The sequence below is a fragment of the Aquarana catesbeiana genome, linkage group LG02 (genome assembly GCF_042186555.1).
Source record: "Aquarana catesbeiana isolate 2022-GZ linkage group LG02, ASM4218655v1, whole genome shotgun sequence".
In the NCBI taxonomy this organism is placed as follows: domain Eukaryota; kingdom Metazoa; phylum Chordata; class Amphibia; order Anura; family Ranidae; genus Aquarana; species Aquarana catesbeiana.
Window position 1 is genome coordinate 518,362,447 of NC_133325.1, and position 19,819 is coordinate 518,382,265.

At 41.5% G+C, this 19,819-nt stretch overlaps 1 protein-coding gene across 2 annotated transcripts in view; it reads right to left on the reverse strand.

The window, feature by feature from the left end:
* MFSD4A (major facilitator superfamily domain containing 4A) overlaps positions 1 to 19,819 on the reverse strand; it is a 217,474-nt gene that overhangs the window by 124,412 nt on the left and 73,243 nt on the right. Inside the window, exon 1 of one of the 2 annotated variants that reach the window (XM_073615799.1) lies at positions 994 to 1,213. The exons of the other annotated variant lie outside the window; for it this stretch is intronic. The gene's annotated coding sequence lies outside the window, so the exon portion shown is untranslated. Of the gene's footprint in view, positions 1 to 993; positions 1,214 to 19,819 lie in introns of those variants that run through there. 2 annotated transcript variants of the gene reach the window in all.

The window sequence follows — 19,819 nt, forward strand, 5'->3', positions numbered from 1 at the left end:
CATCCACAATTGCTACTAAGGAAAACAAAAAACAATTGATGTGCACCAAACACCCTTGTAAAAGTAGCGGTGTCATCATTCCTATGCTGCTCATAGATCATTCTCAGAACAGAAGGATGGAAGGGGCCTAGCGGGTCCTGCGGGATACTACAGGGGGTAGGTTTCATGCTGGATTACTGCACAAATTTTGAAGAAATACACATAGGATGCTACAATCCAAGTATGAATACACAGAGTTATTGTATTTAGACAATATTTATTTAGGCTTACGTATGACTGATACACAATTTTTTCTATTTTTTTTCCATTTGTAATTTGCCTACAACTAGAATAAAATGTAAAAAAAATAAAAATAAAGACTCAAGATTTTCCAGCATGTCAGATCTCATGTCTCTGTATGCAGCAATTGAGACCATAAACGATAATAGTTTACAAAATGTTCATTGTATAGCATATTCTCTCTGTTTGCACACTTTGACTAAGCATGACATACTGAGTAAAGTCTAATGTGTGCAAATATGCATAAAACACAAAGACGCCATAACAAGTACACTTTCCCAAAAAGAGTTGCATTTGTCTGGTATGTCGTGTTGCCATTTTAAAATAACCTCAAACTGATAGTTTTAAGACCCTAACAAACGTGGCTTTTGCTTTTAGTTTTCTGACATTGTAGTCATTTCTGACAGGTTTTTTTCTCTACCTGCCTGTTTATATAAGAGGTCACCTTGTGCTTAATGCTGAAGGCATTTATGATAACAAGTTCATTTACTATGAGTAGTAAGTAATTTACAGACTGGCGGCTCCCCAGTCAATAGAGGTTAACTTTCTTGCCGCCACAGGAAAAGCACACCATGGCCTGAGCAAGTTTAATGCTGTAGCTGTAAACTAATCTTTAAAACCTCTAAAATATGAGGTCTACGTGCAAGTAGTCTTAAAGCTGAAGTTTAGCTAAAAAAATTTTTTATTCTCTACAGCTTTAGTTACAATACTTACCAGTAATAAAGTATTTCCCACAATGTGCAGGCTGCTGGAATCCATAGTGTAACGAGCCCCTGCTCGCTCGGTTCCACTCTCCCGACACTCCTCTGCTGCTATAGAATCAGATTGCAGATTGCTCCGGGACTAGAACTACAGCTATGTGCTGTTCTAATCCAGTTGTGTAGCTCAGAACAAACACCAGGCAGGCTGTATGTAAGTTCAACCAGGAATCTCTTTTGTTGAAAAATACAGGCTCTTTTATACAATAAAAGAGGAGGTGTGTACCTCCGGCTCATATTACTCTGAACATACACCTGTGACCAGAAACCTAATTAACATGGGCTAATTAACTAATCCCTTTAGACAGCCTAGATGACTCAGACATGACCTTTAGGCCAGACTGGCCGTCTTGTAGCTCAGAAAACCCAATCAACATTATCACAATAGCAGAGTTAATTAACACAAACAACAATGGGGATCTAATGACTCTTAGATCCCATACTAGAGACTTATTTACAATACACCTTCTAGCAGGCGACAGACAGGTAGCTGGAATTGACACCAGCACCTCCCAACAGTATTTGTCCCAGCATTATGAATCGGCCACTATTTCTAATATGGCAAATCCAGGGTCCCCAGAGTCTGTGTGTCCTGGGGGACCAGGACCCGAATCCACAGTAATATCACCTCAAGGGTCCCCAGGCACACAACTCACAAAGAGCACCGTTCCCCCAAATGCCAGGGCCCACGATAGATCGGCAAGAGGCTAGTATTCAGTCTCCTCCAAAAGTCTCTCTCCCGCTTGGTATGTCACATTTCTCCCCTTTCGGTAGGAGACTAACACAGGAGGAGACCCCAGATGGGTTGACTCCGAAGTTAGTCAGTAGTTCCAGTCCTCTAATGCCTGTACCCACACAGTACCCCAAACAAATTGTTCCAAACAAAGCATTACTCACCCAGCCAACCTCTGCCTCTCTCAGAGAACATATCTGCCACTGGGGAGAGGCCTGGACTGGCCCTTCTCCCTGGAGTCCTTTCTGCCGCTGGAGAGAAGACAGGGTGTCTGGGCTCACTCCGTCATGCTGTTGGGGATCTGGGCCGACTGCCCAGCATCCCTGGGGTATACAGGTGGAGACTGAAGTCCCATCCACCTTCACAGGAAATCCATCCTCTGTTAGTTGAGGGCAGAGTCCAGCAGTATTCGGCCCTGTTGCCAGCCCTTCTGCTGGAAACCCCACACCATCTGTTCCGGCTAACTGTTGGGGAGGGAGGCCGCCTGCCCCGCCTCCCTGGAACTTTGTAGTTGTTGCTGGTGCTCGGCAGAGGTTGGTAACACTCTGCCCTGTTGCCAGCACTTCTGCTGGGGACTCCGCATCCTCCGCTCCGGCTAACCATTGGGGCAGGAGGCTGGCTTCCTCCACTCCCAAACTGTGTAGCTGCCATTGGGGAGGTGAGCCAGCTGCTTCCTTTTCCATTCCCTCATCTGGATGTTGGGGCAATATGTCTGTGGTACTGTCTCCCAGGTGCACAGATCTTTGCTGGGGAGGAAAGACCACTTCTTCCACCCTGGCCAACTGTTTGGGGAGGGACGACGAACACCTCCTCTCCCTTCTCCCCCTGTATCCTGATCTGCTGCTGGGAAGTGACCACCTCCTTCTCACCCTGAGCCTCCGGAACCGCCGCAGGTATATGGCAAAGATCTTGGACCCTCTGTCCGGTTGCCAGCGCTTCAGCTGGGGAAGTTCCTTGTAACTTCACAGATACTTCTGTTGGTGCTGGGCAGAGCACAGTGAAGTTTGGCCCTAATAACAGCTCTTCTTCTGCTGGAGGCTCACCAGGTTGTTCTTCCTCAGCAGAAAAGTCTATCAAATCCCCTGTCTCTGCAACTGGTGTCTGGGGATAAAGGTTCACCATCTCCTCTCCATGGAACCCAGAAGATGCTATCAGTGCTGGGCAGAGGTTAGCAGAGCGCTTCCCTGTTGTCAGCACTTCAGGTTTGGGGACGGCAATCTTCAGATTTTCCACTGTCGATTCTCTGGCATGCTGCTGGACAGGCACATTCCTCCATCCAAGATCATCCCATGCAGAAACAGGATCATCAAGGTCAGTCAGCACTTGCTGCATCCGCCATAAGACCTCTGCCTCCATAGCTGCGGGGGCAGGTTGGCAAAGCACACTGTTACTCTGCCACATTGTCAACTCTTCAGCCAGGATTTCAGAGTTGTCAACTGGTATTTCCTGATAGTCCCAGGCAAAGGGAGCCCCACCCTGCTGCTGAGCAGAGTCTAGCAGCTGTCTGTAGGCCATCTCAAGCTCCCATTCCTGAACGGCCAGAAACTCCAAATCTTCCTGTGCCCAGTGCACTTCCGAGACATTCAGTCTTCGCTCTCTGTGCTCCATTATTTCCTCCAAATGCCACTCCCGATCACTCCCAAAGTCAGGGTCCTCGGACAGCCTCCAGTATAACAATCCCAGGCCATCGTAGTCAAAGCCTTCCGTGGGGCTGTCATCCACTGTCCAGGGGCACACTTGGGCTACATACCACCGGAGGGCTCTGTAGCTCTTGTCCAACCGCATTTCTGCCCAGATCAGCCTGCTTGACTCAGCTGTCCACTCCTGGTTCGGCTGTTCCCCCAATAACAGCATTCGCACTTAATACTGTGACCAGTACCTTACCTGGATGGAGGGGAGAACTTTTCCCTGGTTTCGCTGCTCACGGGCTAGCACTTCCTTCCAGAGTTCGCAGCAGATAGAATCAAACCATCCTAGCAGGACCTGCTCTGATACTGGTCCTCTGTGCTGTATCTGCATCTCTCGCAACCTCCTTCTGAATTCCTCTTCCATGGTGGCTGGTATCTGTACCTCTCCTCTCCTGCTATCTGGACCTTGGATCCAGGTGATGGTTTGGATGTGTTCACGGCAAGGAAGCACGATCCCACCATTCCCTCCACGGCTCTCAAGTAAGTCTTTCAGCGTTGCTCTCCTGCAGGCTGGTTTGGAGTGTCCCAGTAACTGGAGATCAAATCCCACCACTGCCAACAATTGTAACGAGCCCCTGCTCGCTCGGTTCCACTCTCCTGACACTCCTCTGCTGCTATAGAATCAGATTGCAGATCGCAACATCTGATTGTTCGGTCATCCGAGACTAGAACTACAGCTATGTGCCGTTCTAATCCAGTTGTGTAGCTCAGAACAAACACCAGGCAGGCTGTATGTAAGTTCCACCAGGAATCTCTTTTATTGAAAAATACAGGCTCTTTTATACAATAAAAGAGGAGGTGCGTACCTATATTACTCTGTACATACACCTGTGACCAGAAACCTAATTAACATGGGCTAATTAACTAATCCCTTTAGACAGCCTAGATGACTCAGACATGACCTTTAGGCCAGACTGGCCGTCTTGTAGCTCAGAAAACCCAATCAACATTATCACAATAGCAGAGTTAATTAACACAAACAACAATGGGGATCTAATGACTCTTAGATCCCATACTAGAGACTTATTTACAATACACATAGCAGGCAACAGACAGACAGGTGGCTGGAATTGACACCAGCACACAGTAATACCACCTCAAGGGTTCCCAGGCACACAGCTCCCAAAGAGCACCATTCCCCCAAATGCCAGGGCCCACGATCGATCGGCAAGAGGCTAGCATTCAGTCCCCTCCAAAAGTCTCTCTCCCGGCTAGGTCTGTCACACATAGCAATCCTCACTGCAGGGCTGCCCTGTCCCTTTTCTGCTGCTGAACTTCTGGAGCTGTGGGGGTCAACAGCTTTGGTTCTTTGGGCTCAGCTGTGCTAAATCTGATCCAATGGGAACACGCCTGCACTATGAAGTTGGATGAAAAGCCATTCAGTCTTAAACAACGTAAGGGGTCCTTTACTGTAAGAGCGGTAAGAATGCGCCACTCCCTTCCACAGTTGGTGGTTTCAGCCGGGAAAGTAAATGAATTCAAAAAACATTTAGATGTGTGTTGTTAGTGAGCACAATGTACAGAGATATGGAAAATGGTAGTAACAATAAGCACATATTCGGTGCCAATTTCTTTGCCGATGGGCTTGTTCCTTCTCTATGTTAAACTAATATTAGTGGGATTGTATGGACACAAGGGTGCCCCTGTGCAACATCATCACTATGTGCATAGCAAGGCACCATTTTAATCTGCGCTATCGTATGGCCCATTGCGATGCCTCTGTCATTTCCACATACTGCTGCTGTGGAATCTGCCCCCCTTACCTGCAGTGGCATTCTCCGATCACTGGGAGGTGCTGCAGTCTCTTCCCCATTCCTCTCACTCCGTTTGGATGCTGGTGGCTCATAGATAGGCAAGTACTTGCGGCCGCCTTTTTGTTGGAGGAGGTGGACACAGATGCATACAGGGATGCTGGTAAAGTAGGCTGTCTACACAGAGAGTGGGTTCACTAACTTCTGTCAACAAAATTTGTGCCATTTGGGCCACTGTTAAACATTAGTATATCATGGTCTTTATGTGTACTTATTTTATAGGTGGGTCCTCCATTTTGTTTTTTATATATAGATGCAGTGGTGGTGCAGTATTTCAATTGTAGCATATTGTGGATCCTATATTAGATTATTATTTGCATATACAGTATATTGGAGACAGATGTGTCTTTTGAAATTTGGGGAAGGGATTTATGCTATTACCCCTAATGGATGTGTTTCAGTGACCTTCTAATAGGCAATATACATATACCTCCTTATATAGAATGGTGGCCTGCCTTACCCCATCAGTCCGTCTCTTTGATACCTTTTATAAACGGGTAGAAAACTGGCTAAAAGACCATATTTAGAGAGTAGTGGTCTAAGGTTATTAGTGGTGCACCCCAAAGTTCAATGTTGGGACCCTTTGCTTTTCATTTATAAATGATATAGAGATTGGGATAAAGGTTCCATTTCATTATTTGTAGATGATACCAAGCTATGTAGTGGCATAACATCAACTTACAATCACACCTTAATGCACCGTTTGATTGGGAAACTATATGGCAAATTAGGTTTAATGTTGATAAGTGTAAACTACATGTAAACAGGCATCCATCATACATTCTAGGAAGAAAACAGCCAGGGGAAACAATGGTCAAGAAGCATCTGGGTGTTCTGGTAGAACATAGACTTAAAGTGGAGTTCCACCCACTTTTACAACTCTTCAGCATCCCTCACTAAACTGTGATCTGTAAACAAATTGGATATTTTTTTTTTTTCTCAGCACCTACTGTATATCTGCTGTATTCATTTTTCACTTCCTCCTCCCTGGCCGCGGCCCATCGCATCATTTCCTGTTTGCAATGCCTTCTGGGAAGGTGCGGCAACTTCCTCTGATGCTGCCGTTGCTATGGAAACCTGACCTGAAACCTATTACACTGCTTGTGCTGCACTGAGCATGTGCGAGATCTGCAAGGATGAGATCCAGGAAGAAATACAGTCTGGCTTCAGGTGCCCACACTTAAAATGGCCACGGCCTGCTGTAAGTTTATAAAATAACAAACTACTGCTATAAACTAACAAAACAGACCTTAGTTTACAGACTAACTTTACTAGAATACATTTTGCACAACACATCGAGCCTTGAAGCAGATGGGCTACAGCAGCAGAAGACCACCATGGGTGCCACTTCTGCCAGCTAAGAACAGGAAACTGAGGCTACAATTCGCACAGGCGCACCAAAATTGGACAATAGAAGATTGGAAAAACATTGCCTAGACTGATGAGTTTTGATTTCAGCTGTGACATTCAGTTGGTAGGGTCAGAATTTGGTGTAAACCACATGAAAGCATGGATCCATCCTGCCTTGTATCAACGGTTCAGGCTGGTGGTGGTGTAATGATGCAGAGGATATTTTTTTGGCACACTTTGGGCCCCTTCGTCCCATAAATACCGTGTCACATAAATATCTGAGTATTGTTGCTGACCATGTCCATCCCTTTATGACTACAGTGTAGAAAGGTCAAACAAATAAGTTTGAATTGAGAAGGTTATTTAATACTGTTATAATATTTTTTTTTCTTAACAATGTGAAGTTCTCCCTTAAACTTACTGAGATTTGTTTATTTCTGCAACAAGTCCTTGTGCCACTGCAGCCTAATACCTCTATGCCTTTTCTGCTCCATGCAGATTATAGCTGGATGGGGGCAGTGTCTTCCTTACTGATACTGTTCCTGGATTGTCAGCCTTTCTGCAGGCCTCTTAAAGTGGTTGTATACCTTTATTTGTAACTTTTACCTACAAGTAAGCCTATAATAAGGCTTACCTATAGGTAAAAAAAATATCTCCTAAACCTGTAAGGTTTAGGAGATATTCCCCTCGCAATGAGCCGCTGACTGCAGCGGCGCATGCGCACAGGGGACTCTCGGCTGACAGCCCGGCAAACTCCGGAGCTTGCCGGGCAGAAGTCTCCCGCGCGCATGCGCGGGAGTGACGACATTACGGCTCCGGTCACTCACAGTGCCGGAGCCGCGATACCCGGAAGACAGGCCGAGGGGAGATGTCTGCTCCCTCGGCGTGGACCAGGTGAGATGCCGGCGCCTCGTTCTAAGGTAAGTATCTCATAATGAGCTAGTATGCGGTGCATACTAGCTCATTATGCCTTTTTCCTTGCAGGTGTAAAAAAAAAAAAAAGACAGCGGGTATACAACCGCTTTAAAGCTGGTGTATGGAAAGCTGACTAATGGACACTTGCTAATAAGTGTCTCCAGATCTACATGTATTTGCTGCTCATGCCTTGGCTGATAAAACTCTGTATGAATTTCCTGCCTTGTTCAGGCATCCAGGGAGCAAGATGACAGTGACCAACAGGTTGCCATGGGTAGTCAAAACACTCTAAAGGAGTCTGTTACAACTCTCCCTGTGCAAGGATTCTCTACTCTGACAATGTCAAGCTTTCCCTTGCAGGACCAGTCAACGGGCCAATTTAACCCTCTTCAAACCATTCCTAAACGGAATATGCAGATGAGGAAGATCTTTGAGTACCTCCTTTTGCAAGGCTGCTAGGATGCCTAAAATGCCAGAGGTACCTGCAAGTACCTCTGGCATACACCACTATTGTATTCCCGGTTGATCCAAATACAGTTTTTCGGGGGGGTCTGTTGCTCTATTGTGGGGTGTAGCTAACTTCCTTATGCTGTTAATATCTATCCATAGGGTTTCTGTTGGCTATGATTGAAACCCTACTTTTCTGACATCCCACCCTTGCTTTTTGGACTAGTTAGTTCCCAAACGTATGCTGCTATTAAAGTCTGTCAGGAAAACTGAAAATTTACTATAAAATATTTACTGTAATTTTCCTTTCTTGATGGACTCCATGGCAGCAGTAGTTCCTGCCCAGAGTCATGAGTAGGCTAGTTACAGAATGTGGCCTCTGGCTCAGCCTGAAAATTTATGGGAGGGGGGTCCTATAGGGTAGGCGCAAGGGCGAGGCTACCCAAACCTATGCTTCCATGGAGTCCATCAGGAAAGGAAAATGACGGTAAGTATTTGATAGTAAATTTTCCTTTTTCCCATGTCATCCTCAAAGTTGCATAAACAGAAGGACCTCTCTCTGCGGTACAGTATTTTTTTAGATATTTGAATATGTGCATGTCCCTCATGCCAGCGCCCAGATACTTGTACTCTTTGTTTTTTTGTCCTTTGCCCATTAACCTTGAAAATTGCCAGAATTCAATTTAAAAAATTGCTTCTTAAATATTTCAATGGGGTTCATATCTAAGTTTGCAATTTTTGGACTTTACGATGGGTTTGATGAATGAATAAATCAAACCCAGACGTATTCGCTCATCCCTATACTAAATACCCAAAAACTATTCTAAATGGACAGCCAAAGCTTTTTATATACAGTATCATTTTTTTCATATCTTTTTTTAATAAAAATTAATATTGATATTAAAATCATATTAGGCCCCCTTGTAAATCTTTAATTTTCAACTTAGGATTTTTTACTAACTTAGTATCTGCAGTGTCAGGACCACACTACATGGAATCCTTTTTTACAAAAACACATTTTGAAATAGCTGGAGAATTACCAGGAGTCTAGTTCAATGTGTGGATTATTTATAATGCAGCACATTGCAGCATTTAAAATAAAAAAGCATTATGCATATAACTGTAAAGGTATAATCTGAAAAATGTGTTTAGCACACCTTGGAATTTTGCTACAAAAATTATTTAAAAATTGTGTAAACTAATATTTTAAAAGCTGTGTTTACAAAGAATGTGTTTTCTGAATGATTACAAGGAAATTTCTTAAACACATGATTTATTTCATATCTTTAACCTTGAGCTGTACACTCAAGTCACATTAGCATTGTTATCTTGTGTTCCACCTCACTGAGTGCGATAATTAGCTTTCCTTTAACAAACTGTAGCAGAAAAGAAAAAACAGCTAAAATGAACTGCTTGGTATATGTATCAAGTTATTGTTATTTACTAAGGGTACCTACAGATATTCAGTGGTGGTTGGACATGTCGCTGACGGCTGACCTGAGGCAACTCTTTCTGATGCTCAAGTAACAAACATGACAGTTCAGCTTAGATAAGTAACATGTTTGCTGCTACAGAGAGAGAGTAGCTGGGAGGAGGAAAGTGGTACTAGGTGCTTCTGCTGGCACTGCATATAACAGAAAGGGAATGGGAGGGATAGACCGTAGCAATTAGCCAACTGTCATCTTATGAGGTCTACTTGGTCTACTTGGGTAGGTCTACTTTGAAAGCACAGCTTGTTATTTCAGACCGGCTATTATTTAGTTGAAAACGTTTTATAACTTTTATATGACATTTAACGTGACTATCTTTGAGAGAAAGGACTACTTAAAGTGGTTCTAAAGCCTCAATGTTATTTACCTTAATGCATTCTATGCATTAGGGTAAAAAACCTTCTCTGCCACAAGATCCCCCCAGCCCCCCCCCCCCCATTCTTACCTGAACCCATTGCGATCCAGCGACGTGCATGAGAGCAGCGGCACTCGCAGCTGTCTCCCTTCTCATTGGGCAGATTGATAGCAGCGGGAGCCATTGCCTCTCACTACTGTCAATCTAAATCTGTGATTGAGGGAGTGGGGGGTGGGGTCAAGTTGCCTGATCTGTGTCAATAGAAACAGACAGGGCTGCTCGGCTGCTCGGGAACGAGCCCGCACGGGTGACCCATGGAAAGCTACTTTCCATGGGTGCACTCGCAGAAGAGGAGGGGCCTGGAACACCGGCGAGGGACACCAGAAAAGGAGGATTGGGGCAGGTAAGTACAACATGTTAGTTACTTTCATTTAAAAAACAAAGGTATAACCACTTCAGCCCTGGAAGGATTTTCCCCCTTAATAACCAGGCCATTTTTTGCAATATGGCACTGCATCGCTTTAACTGACAATTGCGTGGTCATGTAACGCTGTACCCAAACAAAATTGACGTCCTTTTTTTTAGCAAAAAATAGAGCTTTCTTTTAGTGGTATTTGATCACCTCTGTGGTTTTTAATTTTTGCGCTATAAACGAAAAAAGACCAACAATCTAAAAAAGTAAAAAATACATTTTTACTGTCTGCTATAATACATTTTCAAAAAATAAAAAAAAATAAAAATGTATTCATCAGTTTAGGCCTATATATATATATTTTTCTACATATTTTTGGTAAAAAAAATTGCAATAGGCATATATTGATTGGTTTGTGCAAAAGTTATCGCATCTACAAACTACGGGGTAGATTTAGGGACTTTTATGTTTCTAAATTGTTTTTACTGGTAATGACGGTGATCTGCGATTTTTAGTGGGACTGCGACATTGCAATCTGACCCCAAATTACACTTTTTGGGCACCAGTGACATTATTACATTGATCAGTGCTATAAAAATGCACTGATCAATGTAAAAATGACACTGGCAGGGAAGGGGTTAACACTAGGGGGCGATCAAGGGGTTAAGTGTGTTCCCTGGGTGTGTTCTAACTGTAGGGGGGGTGGGCTTACTGGGACATGACAGAGATCACTGTTCCCGATCGCTGGAGACAGAAGATCTCTGACATGTCATTAGGCAGAATGGGGAATCATCTTGTTTCCATAGGCAGTTCCCCGTTCTGCCTCTGTACACAGCGATCGCGGGTCGCTGGCGGACATTGAGTCCGTGGGACTTGCGGGCACGCTCTCGCGGTAGGCACGTGTGTGCGCCCACTATCCTCCTTGCACGGACCGACAGAGTTGCCGCAGTATATCTGCATGAGCTGGTTGGCAAGTGGTTAATGTCACGTTAAGTCTCTAAGTCCTTTTTTCCTTTAACCCCTTTATTTTTCCTATTACCAATAGGGCTTTCGTTTGATACCAGATTCGATAAGTATATTTATATTTCCTAGATTTTAGTTAAGAAGGTACTGCACATTAGGTAAGCACATTAAACAAAAATTAAGCTTCTTGTAATTTTTCCCTATGCAACATACAATGTAATTTGGGCAGCCTTAGATATTTACCTGAAAATTTAAACAAAGTCTTCTGGTTAAAAGGATATCTCATGTGATTTCCATTTTCCATTTTTTTCAGATGTTATGCTAATCTTTTTCTCTCTCTTTTTCTCTCTTTTTTCCCCTCTCTCTCTCTATATGCATCTATAGATATATATAGATATATATAGATATATATAGATAGATATATCTATCTATATATATCTATATATATATATATATATATATATATATATATATATATATAAGTATATTGCCAATATGCAGTGGCTGCTTGACAGTTTTCTTGACAGGTCACAGGCTTTTGTTCTAAACAATAGTTCATGTCTTGTAGAGCCAGAAACTACCTAGTGACCCTTGGTTCTGAGCCATCCACTATAGTGGAAAATGGACTCTAATCAATCTGATCTGTCTGCCAAAAGGTAATACCTCAATGACTCTAGCACTCACTTTATGGCCAGACATTCTCTCTCCACTATTGAATGACTATTCTCTGCAGGGGTTCGTTTTCTGCTGAGGTATTCCACTAGATGCTCTTCTCCATAAATTTTCTGTGACAAAACTTCTACTAGGCCAACATTAAAGGCATCTGTTTGTAGAAGAAATTCTCAACTGAAGGTGGAGTTGGCTAAAACTGTTTTCTTGCACTATACTGCTTTCAGCTCTCACAATACTGCTTTAAAGTGGTTGCAAACCTCTGAAATTAAAAATGAATAAAGCCTATCCCTCCAAAGCATCTAGTGTGATTTCTGTCACTTCTGTCATTCCTTTGTAATCTGCATCACTCACTTCTGACAGGTCATGCCAACACCACAGGATCGTGGGAGACCGAACTAGATAACCCCCTCAGCACACAGAATGTGATTGACAGCCTCAGATAGGCATGTTTCCCTATGAGACTGTGTAGAGAGACGAGTGTCCCTTCCCTCCATTCGGGGCTCAGATTACACTCAGCTCTCCTTATTATGATGTGTTGTGTGTAATGTCAGATCCCTGTCCCCTGCCTTCTGGAGCTGAGAAATCGCTTCTGACCTGTGTGTTTTAGAATGCTGTAGAGAATAGATGGCTGCCTATTAAACAGGTACAACTTATGTAGGAGGATTTGTTTCATCTATGTATCACCTGTGGCTAGTCACTTCAGTATGTACTGTATATGTAAGAGTTTACAACCATTTTAAGCTCTTGGCAAGCAAAGTTAGGCAAAAAGCTTCAGTGGTATCCCACAATTTCTAGAAAGGTCCTAACCTGTTTTTTTTTTTTACACGGGCTGGAGTCACCTTTACTTGCATCCATTAGAGGCCATATGACCTCCCTGCCCAATGCTGTAGCCCAAATAACAGGATTTTTCCAGGCCTATTGTGCATTTTTTTTGGAATGGCTATTAACTCTGCTTTAGTAAAAATGGCTGGACCTTCTGTAGGTGGGAATCCCAAGGCTGAAAATGTCAACATCATCTAGATATGCTCTGTGGAGTTTAAACATTCAGTCCACCATTCTTTTTGGAATGTGGCCTGGGCCCCTTGTAAGCCACAAGGAGTGACAACATACTGGTACAGCCCATCTAGGGTCACAAAAGTTGTCTTTTCCTTACTACTGATTAGGAACAAGAAGAGGAATCTGTCAATACATCCTTGTAAGATTAAAGGTATCATGACCCAAACTCAGCTCAACCACCCAAAGCATGGGATACACCCAGGGCTTTTTTTCAGGGGGAACTTGGTGGAACTCAGTTCCAGCACCACTGGCTCAGACCCTTGGGGGAGCCTGCTCACCACAATCACTTGTAAACAAAGAAGTCCGGTTTCTGTGTTTACAAGTGACAGCTCTGCACTCTGTGCGTAACCCCCCTGAACTCTGCACTCTGTATGTAATGTAATCCTGATATTTAATGCCCCTTTAAGACCCTTCTACTGTTTGTGATATATGACCACACCCACTATTTGATGTAATTTGGAGGGTGTGTGTTGGGGGAGGGGTTTTGGGGGATCATGGTTGAGTTCCAGCACCTATTGTTTGAGAAAAAAAGCCCTGGATACACCTCAAATTTTAATGTTGCATTTACTTTTGTGAAGTCATTGTAGAACTTCAGGCTGACAATTAACTTTGGAATGAGCACTATGGGACATGGTCACTGGCTGTGAGATTCCTTCATAACTCCAGGGGCTAACGTTTTCTGTACCTCTTTTAAAATAGCTTTTCTTTCAGCTTCAGCTACTCTGTAAGATTTTAACTTTACTTTGACAAGAGACTTCATCAACACATCATGGTAAATTACCTTATTTTAGCCAAGTAATTCTGGAAACACCTTTCAATGTTTCTGTAAGTACCCTCTCACCTTCTGAATCTGAGGGGCTTGGTACCCACATACAAGATAGTACATGATAGTTGACATGACTGATTTCCTCTCTGATTTTATAGGAGCCCTGCCACTTTTCAGTGGGATACAAAACTAATGCCGTGTACACACGAGCGGACTTTCGACGGAGTTCCCGGCGCAACGGACTTGCCTACACACGATCACACCAAAGTCCGACTGATTCGAATGTGATGACGTACGACCGAACTAGAATAAGGAAGTTCATAGCCAGTAGCCAATAGCTGCCCTTGCGTTGTTGTTCGTCCATCGGACTAGCATACAGACGACGGATTTTTCGACCGGACTTGAGTCCGTCGGAAAGATTTGAAACATGTTCTATTTCTAAAGTCCATCTGATTTTTCGGCAGCAAAGGTCCGATGAAGCCCACACACGATCGAATTGTCTGGCGGATTCGTTCCGTCTGACCTTTGCTGTCGAAAAGTCCGGTCGTGTGTACACGGCATAAGACTCTGTTCCTCGGTTAAAGGTTCTAGCAGGTTTTAGCAGTGGTTAGAAACTCCTTTGTGTGCCTATTGGGTTTGCTTCATGTGGTCCTGAACCATTTAATTCAGACACACTTTCCTTGTCAAAAGAAGTTTGAGTATACAATGTTATAAAGATACATAAAGTAAGTTTACAAGGATCTATAAAGTAAGCTCAATGTTTTACAGTAGGGTTTATATAGATAAATATCATGAAATTTCAAATATTAAACATTGGGTTCACGTAAACCTAAATTAAAGATATATATCATTTCCTTAGTTACTTTTGTAGGTATTAAAATGATTTAGACCTACTATACATATTGTTTACAAGTAGAGTGTATATAGGTCAAATAAATTCTGATAATGAGCTTTAATCGTAAGGTGGAGAAAAGGAAAGAGAAAGAAGAAAAAGGGTTGAAAGGTAGAGGTATGGTCCACAAGGTTGTCCCGCTCGTCAGTTTATTATTCTTTTTTAGTTCTCTTTGAAGCCTTAGAATGGGTGTCTCTGTAAGTCATTTAATCTGTTACCATGGCAACAGGACAGAGTCATTGAAGTTTGACAGGAACTGTTGTTTTATCCAAGGATGCCAAAGTTTTTCAAATTTTGGAATTTGATTTTGATCGATGGCTACCATCTTAGCATGGGACATTGTATTATTCATTCTGTGAATTGTTTCTGCTAGTACCAATGTAGGAGATTTCCATGCCTTGGCCACTGTTTGTTTTGCAGCCGTTATTAGTTGGATCATAAGTTTGAATTGAGAGAGTGTTAACCATTCCGGTTTTAGATTAAGTAAAGTTAAATATGGATCTGGTTGTATTATTTTTTTAAATATTTTAGATGCAATCACGAAGACTTCCTTCCAGAAGGTTTGGATTACTGGGCACGTCCACCATATGTGTAAATATGTGCCTATTTCTGGGCATCCTCGAAAACAAAGAGCTGAGGTATTAGGTGAATATTTTGCCACTCTAGCGGGTACAAGGTACCAGCGAGTTAGGACTTTATAATTTGTCTCCAGTGCTAAGATGTTGGGTGAAGATGACTTAGATGTGAGCCATATGTTAGACCAGTCCGTGTCTTCTAAAGTTCGTCCCAGGTCCTCCTCCCACCTCTGAACGTAAGAGGGTCTATTAAGATTTGCTACTCCATATAATTGATTATAAAGTGATGAAATTGTACCTTTAGCAAATGGATCTTTTGTACAGATTGATTCAAAAATGGATAATTGGGATAATGGTGTATCCCCCTTTAGGAATGGTGTATAGAAATTTTTGATTTGGAGATATCTAAATATCTCAGAGTTTGGTAGATCATATTTTTCTCTAAGCGATGGGAATGAAAGGAATGATTTAGATGCTATGAAGTCATTTAGTGTCTGAATGCCTGATGTTGTCCAAGTTTTAAAAGAATTTGGGTAGATCCATGCCGGATAAAAGGCCGGATTTCTGATAAAAGAAAGGAGAGGATTGTGTGGAGATTGTAACTGATATTTGGTTTTTAGTTTATCCCAGAGAGATAAGAAGTGTTTAGTTATGGGATTATGAATTTTAAAGCGGTCTTTAGGATCAAGCCATAATAAATTTGATATTAATAGAGGGTCATTTTCTGAAGCCTCTATAAATACCCATAATGGGATTTCCTGTTTTGCATGGTATTTGGACAGACTGGCCAAATGTGCTGCTCTGTAGTAGTTAGTAAAATTAGGGTATCCCAGGCCTCCTTTATTTTTGGGAAGATGTAGTGTGTGTATAGGTATACGTGGTTTAGAAGAGCCCCATATAAACGAAGTTGCTCTTTTTTGTACTATTCTCAAAAAATAGGAAGGAATTGGAATAGGGAGGACTCTGAATAGATAAAGCAATTTGGGTAGAATAGTCATTTTGATTGCATTAATCTTCCCTATCCAGGATAAAGGAAGTTGCGACCATTGTTTTATTAGATTTGTGATCTGTCTTAATACAGGAGGATAATTGGTTGAGAATAAGTCAGAATGAGATGCTGTTAAATGAATTCCAAGATATGGGATTGATTTTTCTGCCCATGTGAATGGGAGTGCAGCCCCAGCCGGGATCAATTCCATGTTTGTGAGTGAAATATTAAGCACTAGGCATTTCTTAGGATTAATCATAAGGCCGGATAGGGCTGCAAATCCATCAAGAGCTGGTATTAAGTTAGGACCAGAGACCTGTGGTGATGATAGAAAAAGTAATATATCGTCTGCAAATATACATAATTTGTGTGTAATACCTCCTACTTCAATGCCAGTTATAGTTTGGTTTGTTCTGATGTATTGGGCCATGGGTTCGAGTATAAGGGCAAATAATAAGGGAGATAATGGGCAACCCTGTCGGGTACCTCTTTCGATATTAAAGGCTTCAGATTTGTATCCAGCATATTTTATATAGGCTTTGGGTTTATTATATAATGCTTTGATCCATGTTAAAAAGTGGGGTCCAAAACCCCATTTTTGTAATGAATATTGCATATATTGCCAGGATACTGTGTCAAATGCCCTCTTAATATCGAGAGATAGAAAACATAAAGGGATTTTCCGTTTTTTAGCAATATGTGCCAATAACACTGCCCTGCGTATATTATCGCCTGCCTGTCTATTTGGCATGAAGCCTACTTGATCTCTATGTATTAATTTTCCTATAATGCTATTGAGGCGTTTTGCTATTATTTTTGCTAATAATTTAATATCGAGGTTTAACAGAGAGATAGGCCGATAATTCACACAGGAAGTATCATCAGAAAGTGGTTTTGGGATCATACAAACAATTGCCATTAGTGTTTCTTGCCGAAAAGAATGTCCATCTAGAAGTTTGTTAAAAGTTTCAGTGAGAATGGGAGAGAGTATTTCTGAGAATGTTTTATAGTATAAAGCCGAGTAGCTGTCTGGGCCTGGTCTTTTGTTAAGTTTTAGGTCTTTTATGGCGTTAGCAACTTCATCTATAGTTATAGGCTCATCCAAACTGCTTTTTTGATTCTGAGATAACTCAGGTAAGGTTATTTTTGAGAAGAAGGATTCAGCCTCTGTAGGATTAAATTCATTGTTTGTCTTGTATAAAGTTGCGAGATGTGAGTGAAATTTATGGACTATTTTAACTGGATTACAAGTGTAAACATTTTTTGATAATTTCAAACGTATTGGTTTGAAAGATTTGTTAGTTGAATTTAATGCCGAGCCAAATATGTACCTGGTTTGTTTGTATTCATGTAGAAATTGTGTTTGGAACGTTTGAGGGATTTATCAACTGACTCAGTGAGAAATAGATCGTATTCCAATCTAGATTTTTCCAGATGAGATTTTGTACTCCGAGATGGATTATCTTGAAATGATATGTAGGCTGCATTAAAATTGAGTTCTAGTTTTTTTGCTAGATTTTTGCGTTCCCGTTTAAATAGTGCCATTTGTCTTTGTATTGTACCACGCAAGACAGGCTTGGGGAGATGTCTGTTGTATTATTAATTGATATGTATTCCTTTAAAGCTTGTTCAATGGCCATCTGATGTAGTGGGTGTTTGAGCATTATGTCCGGTAAGTACCACGTTGGGTCATGCGCTTTTGGTATGGCTGAGGCTATAGTAGTGTATACTGCATTATGGTCAGACCACGGAATCGGAATTATATCTGATGCAATAATTTCTGGTATCATTCCTATTGTTAGAAAAATATGATCTATTCTGGTGAAGGTTTGATGAGGGTGCGAGAAATAAGTGAATTTCTTTTTCATTGGGTTACTTTCTTTCCATGAATCTACCAGATTGTATTTGGAAAGAAGTTGAGAAAAAGGTAATCTAGAGGTTATTTTGGATGGTGTAAAAGGTGATTTATCTAGAAATGGGAGGAGGACCTGGTTCGAATCCCCACACATTATCACTGTTCCTATTTTGTGTGTATTAATCACTTGTAATATATGTGAGAGGAATGGTGTAGGTTGTTTGTTTGGAGCGTAGTAGGAAATCACCGTGATTGCTGTATCCATTATATAACCCATGAGTATCAGGTATCTACCTTCTGGGTCTTTAATTTCTGATGATAAGGTGAATGGTGTGGATCGGTGAAATGCAATTAGAGTACCCCTTTGTTTGGTACAGGCAGAAGCCATGTAAATTTGTTGATAAAAAGGAGAAATATATTTTGGAGTAGAATCTTTGGTGAAGTGTGTTTCTTGGAGGCATACTATGTGAGCCTTCTTGTTATGGAAAGTACGGAAGGCTTTGGTCCTTTTTTGAGGGACATTTATTCCCTGAACATTCAGGGAAAGTATATTCAGTGGTGCCATGGCAATAGATCAAATAGTTTTGACTTACTTTTTGTTATGCAGAGCTGACTGCGCAGATCAACCTGTGTGGACTGAAGAGATGAATAGATAGAAAAGAAACCAGTGAATTCTGGAGTAAAGAGTAAACAAAAAACATATGAGATTAGATGATACATTGTATAAATTATTTTTTGCAAGTAATCACAATTTACCCGTGAAAGAGAATAAATATCTCTCTCAGGGGAATAAGTGCCTTCGATACACTCCCACATAATATGGTTGGGAGAATGAGGAGGGCTAATGGGGGTACACGGATCTTCCGCTTACAGGAGAGAAGTGCTATGTCAAAAGACATCAAAATGATGTTTCATTAATTGGAGTGCAGAATATAGTTTTTGTTGAAATTATTTATTCCAGGGTGGTTGTATATGGTTAGTCTTGCCCTAGGCTAAATAATTCAGTTAGAAAGGTACTGTTAATAACTTTGGTATTGATGAAGATAGTTTGAATTATTTTGGGATTTTAACCCTTTTAGAGTAAACAATTACATATTTTATTCATATGTAACTGTTTAGATATGTTAACTCATAAAATTGAGGTTGTATTGCTTCAGATTAGAATAAAAAAAACATAATTCTAGGAACTAGTTAGGTAATAAAATATTTGTTTTAAGAAAAGAAAGAAAAAGCTTCCATTACTTCTGGATTATTGAACATATTTGTCCTAAAAAGTAATAAATCTATTGTTATTACCTGATAATATATAACTGAACAAGAATTTCCTTATTTCACTTATATATTCTAAGGCTATATGAATCAGAAGTAATAAGAAATATAACTGGAATGTAACATGATCCCGCACAGTGTGTGACTATCAGAATGCAGTTACATTCAGTTATAAATATAGGTTTTTTTATAGAGAACCATCTCTTAGTATAATAAATGAAGAGATATCAGGAATTAGGATGTCAGTCCATTGAATCTTCTTGGTCCATGGATGATGTGGCATAACGGCCTCTTTTGTGAGAATGATGATTCCCATTTTGTTCTGAAATTTTCTGGGTGCTGCCTGAAGGTGAAGATGATGCCATTCTTCTGCGTGTGGGAGTGTTGCTGCTTGTAGGTTCTGTCAGATTTAATTTTAAAAGGGTTTGTTGTAGTTCATCTGCTGATCTGCTTCTGTAAATTGTACCTTGGTAGTTAAATCTGACTGAAAAGGGGAAGCCCCATTGATACATAATGTTGTGGCGTTGCAGTTCCATTAGTTGGGG